We start from the raw sequence: 12,221 nt of genomic DNA, 5'->3' as shown, positions 1-12,221 counted from the left end.
ATTTCAAATATGCAACCCCCATGCACCTATCTTGAAAAATAGGCAAGTTATTCAAGATCTAGAGAACAACAAGAGATTTTTTAAAAATTATAGAGATCAAAAAGTTGCATCTTGCCATGCCCAGGCCAAAGCAACAAACCCCATGTCTCTAGGATTCATGGTTCCAGAGATAATCAAAATCCAAAAAAATATCGATTTTTTCACAAAACTTCTAAACTTCAAATATGCAACCCCATGCTGATATCTTGAAAAATAGGCAAGTTATTCAAGATCTAGAGAACAACAAGAGATTTTTGAAAAATTATAGAGATCAAAAAGTTGCATCTTACCATGCCCAGGCAAAGCAACAAACCCCATGTCTCTAGGATTCATGGTTCCAGAGATAATCAAAATTCAAAAAATTATCGATTTTTTCAAAATTTGAGTATGTTGCTCTGGGGGCTATGCAGACTCACCCCCAGGAATATAATTGGCCTAGGATCAAAACTAGTGAAAATTGCAAAAATAAAATAATCGATTTTTTCAAAATTTCAGTATGTTGCTCTGGGGGCTATGCAAAGTCACCCCCATAAATATAATTATTCTAGGATCAAAATTAGTGACAGAATGTAGAAACAAAAATTATAATAAGGCTTGGATACAGCTACCAGCCATTATATTTTTATTTTGAACACAGCACTTAAAACTAAGCCAAGATGCACCCCACCCCCACCCACCCACACCCACCCCCACCCACACCCACACCTACCCACCCCTACCCACCCACACCCACCTACATCCATACATATTTACTTCCCGGTCCACTTCTATTGCATCATGTTGTGCAATATTAATTGATTAAATGGTTATGACATAATGTGATGATGTGGTGTTTTCTGATTGGTTTAAATAAGCAGTGTTTCTATTGGCTCTGTAAATCTATATAAGCCAGGGCACAGTGCAGATTCTTCACCATTGCTGGATCGGCAGTGGAACCCACATCGCGGGGGATAGAACCTGAACAGGCTCCACCAAAGTATAGGAGACTTGAAGCATATAATTTGGCGGAATAACCCAAGTAAGGTCATAGAAACAATATACACTGATACAATAAAAGCCAATTTTTGGCAGGGGGGTCAAAGTGGTTCCTAAATACAAAATAATTAATATCTCAAGAACTAATTGACATAGAGCTATGCAGTTTTTTTGTCTGCCATACAGTCTGGTGGAATAACCCAAGTAAGGTCATAGAGACAATATACACTGGTGCAGTAAAAGCCAATTTTTGGCAGGGGGGTCAAAGTGGTTCCTAAATACAAAATAATTAATATCTCAAGAACTAATTGACATAGAGCTATGCAGTTTTTTGTCTGCACTGAACCCAACTGATATTTTTTTATTAAGCATAGAATTTTGATTTGATTCCCAAGAAATTTTATATAATAAACCAACAACAAAAATACCAAGGCCAAAAATATTAACACACACACACACACACATATATATACACACACAAATCACACTGCTGAACCCAACTTATATTTTTTATTCAGTATAAAGTTTTGAATTGAATCCTAAGAAATTGTATATAATAAACAACAACAAAAATGCCAAATCAAAAATATTGTAATCAATGCAAAAAAAATATATCCAGCCCCAATTGGGCTAAGCACCAAAAGATTTGTAATCTAGACAAATACAGAACTCCCACAAAAATATGCCCCAAATGCCATAGAAAATATAGCATGGAATATTTCACATATAAACATAAAGGTACTTGCTCTGCACAGTCATCAACATTGCCCTCACAACCATCTACATCTGGTCTGAAAAGGAAGCATGAAGCACCTGTTAATGCTGGACCTGCAAAGCAGCCACGCTATGCACCCATCCATAGCAGTTTTAATGGCCAATTAAGAGATTATCGGCTTGTATCAGAGCCAAGATGTGGTATTAAGAATTTTTTGAACAATATAAATTCTGATGTGCAGGCAATTCTTAATGCACAAAATGGCTCTTATAAGCTCTCCCTCAAATTGTTTGCACAATATAAGAAGCCAAATGGCACAAAATTTACACAGCCCCACATAACAGAAACTGTACCCGTATATTCAAATGCAAATTCAGACACAATAATAAGCAGTTTAATGGATCAATTGAACATTAAACACTCTGAATTTGCTGCAAAAGAGTCTGGATGGAGCCTATGCGGTTCTCCACACAAGTTATATGTTAATATTTCTGAATTCAGCCCATTACAAGGATCTACATATTTGCCATTACCTGCCAATATTAAAAACAAAAGAGCCGTGGTTAATATTGAAAATAATGATGATAAATGCTTTTTGTGGTGTATTTTAGCTGCTTTGTATCTAGTTTCAAGGCATCCTGAGAGAATAACTTATTACAAACAATATGAACACAATTTTGATGAGGCAATGGAGGGTTTAGAATATCCAATATCTGTTCAGAATATTGATAAATTTGAAAAAAGGGCCAGGAATATTAATGGCAAACAATTATCTATTAATGTATTTATTTGTTCCACTGGCCGTGGCAATTGCTTGATAGAACCTCTCAGAATCAGTACATTTGATGATGATTCTGCTGTTCCAATTGATTTGCTCTTAATTGAAGGGGATGGCACATATCATTACACTCTGATACACAGTCTTGAAGCTTTAGTGAGAACACAACTAGACAAATCCAATACAATATTTAAGTTGTGCAGAAGATGTTTAAGTGTATTTGATGGTAAAAAATAATAAAAGGGGTTTGTAAAGTGAATGCAGAAATTGCCAAAAACAAGTTAATTGAGCATCTGAAATACTGTAAAAATCATAAACCTGTTCATATGGTGATGCCAATGCCAAGTGAAAATGCAAAATTCAATAAGTTTGAAGCCTTGTTGGAACACCGAGCATATATTGTCTGTGATTTTGAATCAAATCTCAAACCTCTTGAATTCTGCAATCCAGATCCTGAAGAATCTTCAATTACACCATACCAGCTACATGAACCTTCCAGCTTTTATTATGTGGTTGTACAGGATGGTGTTGTTAGTAAAGAATATTCATACATGGGAGCAGATGCCATCAAAATATTTGCACATAGAATAGAAAATGAGTGCCATGACATAGCATCTAATATCTTATTAAAATCAAAACCCATGTTGCCTTTAACAGAGAAACAGATTGAAGATTTCAACAATGCAGAAAAATGCCCGGAATGTGATTCTGAATTTTCAGATACAAATATCAAGGTGAAACACCATTCTCATACAGATGGTAAATTCAAAATGGCCCTGTGCAATAGCTGTAATATTAAGATCCAGAGACCAAAATTTGTCCCCATATTTTGCCATGGAGCATCCAATTATGATTTTCATCATTTGATCAGGTACGAGGGGTTTGACAAGCAGAATTTAAATATTTTAGCTGAAAATGATGAGAAATATATTGCTATTAGCAAAATAATTAAAGTTAATGGTGTTCCTATTCACATAAGATTTCTTGATTCATACAGAATTTTATCTGCTAGCCTGGCTACACTGGCCACTCAATTATCTGATGATCAATTCAAAATTACATGTGCTTTGTTTCCAAATCAGGACCTGAAATTAATTAGGCGGAAGGGTGTATATCCATATGACAATGTTACAGATTTTTCTAAATTTGATGAGTGTGCTCTGCCACCACAACAAACATTTTACAGCAAAATCAGAGGATCTGGAATCACTGATGATGATTATCACCATGCCCAATTGATGTGGAACAATTTAAAATGCCAGACATTTGGTGATTATCACATGGCTTATTTAAAACTTGTTGTGACCCTCTTAGCTGATATACTTCAAGCATTCAGAAAATCTTCCATGCAAAATTATAGACTGGATCCAATATATTTTTACAGTGCCCCGGGCCTAGCATGGGCTGCAATGTTTTTAAACACTAAAAAGCAATTGGATCTGATCCAAGATCAAGATATGTACTTGTTTATGGAGCAATGTATAAGAGGAGGCATGGTGCAATGTTCTCAGAGATATGCCAGAGCAAATAACAAATATATTTCTGATTATGATCCAGCACGGCCATCAAATTATATACTGTATGTAGATGCCAACAGCCACTATGGTTACGCCATGATGCAAAAACTGCCACATGCAGGGCTTGAATGGGTTGAAGATTTTAATATTGAGGATCTTCAGGACTTTGATGACAGTAATTATGGCCTATTCTTAGAGGTTGATCTGACAATTCCTGATGATTTACACAATAAATTTTCTGATCTGCTCCCAATTCCTGAGGTTCAGTGCTCACCTGGCTCTAAACAGAAGAAATTGATGATGACACTGGAGCCAAAACAGGGTTGTGTCATATATTACAAAAACCTTCAGTTCCTGATGCATCATGGTGTCCAAGTGAGCAAAGTTGGAAACGTTTTGAGGTTCAGGCACTCAGAATGGTTGAAATCATATGTTGATACAAACACGGAGCTTCGAATATCTGCAAAAAGCCAATTTGATAAATCTTTGTTTAAATTGATGGTCAATTCTGTATATGGCAAAACAATTGAAAATGTCAGAAAACATACCGATGTTAAAATAATTACTGACCCCAGCCTGAGCAAAAAATTGGTTGCAAAGCCTAATTTCAATTATAGAAGAATTTATGATGAAAATATGGCACTTTTCAACATGAAAAAAACAAAAATTAAGTTTGAAAAACCTATTTATGTAGGGGCTGTAATATTGGAATTGGCCGAATCACATATGTTAACATTGTATTATGATGTGTTGAAACCTTTTTATGGTGATTGTGTAAAATTGATGTACATGGACACGGATAGTTTTGTTCTTGATATTAAAACAGAAGATGTTTATAAAGATATGTCACAGCCTGAATTGCTTGAATATTTTGATACCAGTGAACATACATGGATTCAACCACACAACAAAAAGGTGCCTGGCAAGTTAAAAGATGAGACACTTGGTGATGTTATTGTGGCATTTGCTGGGTTAAGTGCCAAGATGTACAGTTTTAAAACATGTGGTGGTGTTGCTGCCAAAAAGGCCAAGAGCATTGGCAAAGTAACTGTGGAAAAAGAGCTTGAATTTGAAGATTATAAAAATTGCATCAAATCTCAGAGTTTAATCAGAACATCAGAATCCAGAATTCAGAGTGTGGATCACTTATTGACTTCAAATGTTGTAAGAAAAGTGGCTCTGGACCCACATGATGATAAGAGATGCATTTTATCATGTGGCATTCATACTTTACCATGGGGTCATTGTGATTTGAAAAGTGGGAAACAATGCCCAATTCCAGAGCATGATTTGAAATAAATAAACATGCCTATGAACTTATTTGGGTTCAAAAAACAAGGTATTATGGACCTGCGAACACCACAAGCCTCTCCTGATATAATATCTAAACTGAGTGGCTTGTTAATTATTCATCTGAACAGCATACTTACAGATATTGATGATGAAACAGGCAAAACATTGTACATATTTAACAATAATTTAAATCATTACCAATTACCTGTAGGTGGGCAATTGCAATTTATTACAACCCCTGAGGGTGATGTTAAAATTTCAGTAGGGAGAAATATTTACAGAATTAAGCACTCAAACATGATTTCTGGCACTGTTTATACTGTTTCTGCTGGTGACTGCTTATATATTGAGGTCCCTGGATCTTATGACAAGTTTATACCCTTTTTATAGAATTAAGAATCAGATACTCTATAATAAATAACCACTAAACAAAATGCCTAATGATATTTTTGGCCATACAAGACATGAAGATCACAGTGATGAGATTTTGATGCTTGATGTCAGAGTCAAGAAATTAAGAAGTGATTTACAAGCTTTACAAACTACACTCAATGCCAGTCTTCAATTAGAAATTACAAATTTGCAATCACAATGCATGGACCCTCTCCTTAAAATTGATTCTGAACTCAAATTGCTGCTTCAGAAATATACTGACCTGGCCACATTGGATAATTTTCAAAGTTTGGAAGAAGCTGTAGCAGCTCTTCAAGCCAAATTTAAGACCCAGCCTAACAACTCTGAGCAATTGAAACAACAATTGGAAGAGCAAATAAATAATGTCCAGACACAGCTCCAAACAATTATCAAAAGCATAAAATCACAAGAAAATTTTCATCTAGTGATTTCCACTCTAAAGGACAAGATTCAGTCACTCCAAATACCTAATCTAGACCCTCTGAGCAATGCCATAGCCGAGGTTAAAGAAAAAATTGAGACACTTGAAAATTTTATGAAGAATTTGCCATCTTCTGATGCTTTCAATGCAATAACTCGGAGTGTAGCAAATATTAAGCTGCAACTTGAAACATATGAAGATTTTGGAAAAATTCAAAGTTCCATAACCCATCTTGAAGGTACAATAGCAGCAGTGCAAAGTGATTTGGCAAATGTACTAGAATCCCGATTGCCTGGGATTGTAGATACTCTTGTCAGTGTCCAGCACCAAATCACAAAGCTTGAAAACCTCAACACTGAATCTGAACTATCTCATTTTCATCACTTGATTGATGATATCCAAACAAAACTTGAAATTTTACAACAATCAACACCCACTCAGGCAGATATAGCCCTGCTCCAAAATGCTATGCAAAATGTGGCTCATGCTTCTGAATTAAATGATGTGAAATTGGCACTTGAATCTTTGCAAAATACAGTCTCAAATCTTCCTACATCACAGGAACTTAAAAATATTAAGAGGGCAGTGAATAGGATATTGAAATCAGAAGATATCAAGAATATCCAGGCAGAGATCAAACATCTCACACAGACAGTGGCCACTCTTCCAACCAATCAACATATTAATGAATTGCATGCCCTATTTGAGGATATCAGAAGACAGGTCCATGATCTTACTGCTCAAAATTCAAAATTGGCAATTGTTTAAAATTTGCAACAAATTGTAGCTAATATCAAGCAGCAGCTAGGGACCATGGAATCCAATCAAGCAAATGCTCTGTCTGTTTTTGCCACCCAGCTACAAGAAATTGTGCAACAATACAAAAAACTTGTTGTGGACATAAAAATAAAGCCAGGCCATGATGATGTTGTTAGGGCCATCAATGAGCATCTTGAATCTGTAACAAGCAGATTGCTCACAGCAGAAAAAGAAATAACAGGCATAATCGAGAATCCAAAACATTCAGTAATTCTTGAATTGTACAGCATCCCCAACAAAGAATATGATTCTCCATTTACACCAGGTGGCAAAATATATATGCTGTCCCCTGCACAATTTTATTACCAATTTTTTGTTGGGGGCACATTGAGACCAATCAAGATCAAATATTGGCTTCAACCACAGGCACACCACTACCCCACCTTATCAATAACAAATGCTGATAACAAAGTGAAAATCACCAGTGTAGAATTGGAGGATTTTACAGATCCCAATACATTAGAAACAGCCTATGTTGAAGATGATGGCTCTTTGGAATTTAAAATACATATTGGAGACAAATTATATTTAGAAAATCCTGCAGTATCAGCTGCTGAACACCCTATAGTTGCAATATTCTTGTTTACATATTATGTCTAGACAAATTATTGTTGATGAATTACACAGATTGGCCAGACATAATTTTAAGAGACTCCCAGTAGTCACAAAGGGCATAGATGATTTATGGCAGAGCGACTTGATTGAAATGGCAAGTGGACAGTTGAAAAACTTAGACAAAATAAACAAGGGCTACAAGTATCTACTCACTGTAATAGACACATTTTCAAAATTTGCCTGGGCTGTGCCACTCAAATCCCAGACTGGAAAATGTGTTACAGAAGCCATCAGAACAATTATCAATCAGATTGGAAGATCCCCGCGCTATTTGCAAACAGATAATGGCAAAGAATTTTATAATTCAGTGTTTCAACAATTTATTAAAAGCCAGGCAATAAAACATTACTCGAGTTACAGTGACCTCAAGGCCTCAATTGTAGAGAGATTCAACAGAACCTTAAAAAATCTTATGTATAAACAATTTACACTGCAAGGTAATTATAAATGGATTAATATTCTTCCAGAACTTCTACATAAATATAACAACTCTGTCCATTCCACAATCAACATGAAACCCTCTGAAGTAACTTCATCTGATGAGCAAAAATTGATCAGTACTGTTTATTATCCTAGATATCAGGCAACAATAAGAAAGGCCAAATACAAGGTGGGGGATCAAGTAAGAATCAGCAAATATAAGCACTTATTCAAAAGAGGCTTTACAAGAAACTGGAGCACCGAATTATTTACAGTGGTTCAAATTAAACCCGGGACCCTTAACACATATATAATAAAGGATCACCGAGGAGAAATTCTCAAAGGCAGGTTCTATGAACAAGAGCTCAGCAAAACTAAACAGCCTGACACATATCTCATAGAAAAAATTATCCGCAGAAAAGGCAACAAATTATTTGTCAAATGGCTAGGACTTCCAGAACACAGCTGGATCGATGCAAACAAAATAATAATATGAGCACCTGGGATGTTATAAAGAGGCTGCCAGAACCTGAACAGCAGAATAAGAGAAATGGCAAGTTGCTACCTGATAATATTAGGTGTCTTATTGTTGGGCCATCGGCTTGTGGTAAAACTACACTAATGGTTGATAATTTTTTATTGGCACCCAACTGGTTAGACTGGAAAAACAGGCACTTGTATATCTTCTCTAAGAGCTTGGAACAATTAAAATATCAGCAGCTGATGAAGCTATATGATGGATTGGATATTGCCACTTTTGAACCAGATGTTAAGCCACTTCATGAATGTCTCGATAATTCTGTTGTTGTGTTTGATGACATTATACTGGATAATCAAAACAAGGTTAGGAATTTCTTTACACAGGGCCGACACAAAAACATTGATTGCTTCTACCTGGCACAGACTTTTTCAAAAATACCCAAGCAACTGATCCGAGACAACAGCAATTTTATATGTGTGTTTCATCAAGACCATACCAACCTCAAACACATACATGATGAATATGTAGGTGGGGACCTGAGCTACAATGATTTTTCTAAGTTTTGCAGCAGGTGCTGGAACCAGGACAGTTATGGGTTTGTCACAATTGATATGACAAGAACACCCAATAGTGGCAAATACAGAAATAAAATCAACAATTTTCTAGACATTGAAACATATATAAATAAACATGAAAAGGCCAATTATTGATGGTCTTAAATTAAAAGATTATCTTGTAAAAAGATTTAAAGGATGGAAATCAGAGAACCGAGGAATTTATGAAAAACACAAACAAACAGAACAGCCCATAATTGATGCCATTGGTGAATTAGGTAAAAATATCAAAACTGTTACAGAGCAAAATCAAAATTTGATCACAGAGCTTGTACCTATAGCTGCAAGAAACATATTAGATTATCCATTCACCCCACTTTCCAATATTCATACACCTAGTCCTATTGCTCCTAGAAGAATTGAAGCTACTCAGGATCCTATTGAATTGGGTCTTCTTGCTCAAAAATATTTAACCACACCTAAAGACAATAAAGATGAGGTTTTTGGCTTATATGCTGACACAGAGCGGGATGGTAGCATCATACATAGAATTGGCAATTTCAGAGTAACATTTATGGGAGATGATCTGATTGTATATTCAGAATCTCATCTTGGAGAAAAAGGTGCTTTTGTTAAGTACCCCGGAACACCTGGATTGTGGGAACTGATGACTAGGAAAAGGCCTGGCAGCTATACAGATCAAGATTATGAATATTACAAAGAAATATTAATAAAATCAGATGCTCTATACCAGAACAATGATCCCACACAAAAAAGAGTCAAGTCTAGCAGTGGAGCAAAATACAATAATTTAATCAAGCCCATATGGTCACAGATCAAGACTGGCAGTGGAATCAAACAATACAACACCCTGCCTAAAGAATTTGTGTGGGTTGATGATGTCAGGAAACTTGTAGATAGGTTATTGGTGATAGCTGGGGAGGAAAATGCTGGCAACCACAATTTTTACAATGAAAAGGTTGGAATTATGGACATGATAAGCACCAAATTGTCTAATTTTATAGTAAATGACACTAAGGGGATTGGATATCTTATAAAAATTATTAATACTCTACCACCTAAATTTTGGAATATTTCTGAGGGTCGGGGCCTTGTTAATGACATTATAAACAAGTTGCCATTTGAACTACATATTCCAGGCTATCAGTATTGTGGTCCAGGCACAAAATTGGACCATAGATTAAACAGAGGTGATCCTGGTGTTAATCCCCTAGATGCTGCTTGTAGAGACCACGACATAGCATACAACACACATTCTGATCTTGACAAGAGACATGTTGCAGACAAGAAATTAGAAGAGGCTGCATTTGGCAGATATGTAAGCAAAGGTGCTTCTTTGAGTGAAAAAATAGCAGCATTGGGAACCACCATAGCTATGAGCACCAAACAAAAATTGGGGTGGGGGTTGTGAACATGTATATAATAAACCTACAATGAAGGCCAAGGGTGTTATGTATCAAATACCTTATGCAGGTCTCAAATCTCTTAAAACTATTGACAGTCTTTTAACCAAAAAGCAGCGCAAGAAAAAAAATTCTTGTCTTGCAAAGGGGCATGGTATGAAATTGTTACTTAGTACCCCCCAATTAAAAAAATTACAGCAATCAAGAAAAAAATCACATGTGGGGGGATTTATATTTACCATCCCTGCCATCTTAGCTGCTCTCGGGGCTGTGGGGAGCTTTGCTGGGGGATCAGCCGCAATAGCAAAAACAGTAATAGATGCCAAGAAAAATAGGGCAGAATTAGATGAGCAGAAGCGCCATAACCTGGCCATTGAGAAACAAGGCAAAGATGTTAAAAAAGCCTTGAATAAGTTTAAAAAAACAAGAGCCGCTTACAAACCAAGATATTGAAGCTTTAATCAAGCCACTTGGCATCAAACATTTTAGAGGTGTGTACATGTCTGATTCTTTACCAGAACAACCACTCAACAAAGAGTGTGGTATTGTTAATTTGGATGAGTACAAAAATCAGGGCACTCACTGGATTTGTTATCTTAAATATTTAAAAAATGAGGCATTTGTGTTTGATTCATTTGGAGGTGTTCCACCTGAAAATTTAATAAAATATCTAAATTCATCTAATCTTTATTACAATAATGAGATGGTATTCCATCTCACCAGCCAAAATTCAATATTGAAACTCAAATTGCATGATGACATAGTGTATCCCAAAACAATAGCTCTCAGAGCATTTTATGGCATGTACCTAATCCCTAATATTACACACCACAACAACAAAATTGCAGTAGGGGATCAAAAAATTGTCATCACTCCAGGGCAATATAATCTCTCCACTCTAAATGCTCAATTACCTAGAGGTGTAGTGTTAAGTCAAAATTCTGTCACTCACAGAGTAGAAATTGTATCTGCCACAGAAACAGTGGATCTGGCTACTATAGGAGAGCTGTTAGGCTTTGAGAACAACACAAAACTTGAACCAGGCATCAAACACACTGCTATGAATATACCCAAATTCTTGGCCATTGAGACTCTGAATATTCACTGTAATGTGGCTGAGGGTATGATCACCAAATCAAATGGCATAGGCACTCACAAACAAACAGGCATCATTGCAACATTCAAACCTAATTCTGAATTTATGGAGCCTATTATCTACAATCCATCCCCAACATTATATTTTCCTGTGTGTCATAATAGAATAGATAATATTGAATTGATGGTCACTAATGAAAAAGAAGAATTAGTTGATTTTGCTGGAGCCACAACAACTGCAATCATAGAGATTAACATTTAAATAAAAATACATACAAGAAAAAAATGGAAAATATTGAGAGTTATGAGCTACAATCATTCCCCCCAAACAGGAGGACATTTGCAAATTTAAATCAACCCAACACAGAGATTGAGGTTGATCTTGATGTAGGGGATGGATTTATACACCCCCACAGAGCAGATCTATACATCAAATTTGATGTTGTAAAGCTCGATGGAACAGATTATCCGGCAAATTCAAATATAAGACTTGTAGACAATTTTGTGCCACATCTATTCTCTGAAATTGAGATCAGAAAGCATGGCGTTGTTATAAACAGAGTGGATTATCCCGGAATTACCTCCACAGCTTTGGCCACATTAAAATTATCCAAAACCGAGGTTTCTTACTACAAAATCGGTGGAGTTGAGGCTGGTGATA

This window comes from Lepisma saccharinum, unplaced genomic scaffold, assembly GCF_977018435.1.
Source record: "Lepisma saccharinum unplaced genomic scaffold, izLepSacc3.1 HAP1_SCAFFOLD_231, whole genome shotgun sequence".
Lineage (NCBI taxonomy): Eukaryota > Metazoa > Arthropoda > Insecta > Zygentoma > Lepismatidae > Lepisma > Lepisma saccharinum.
Note: the sequence above shows the minus strand (reverse complement) of the source record.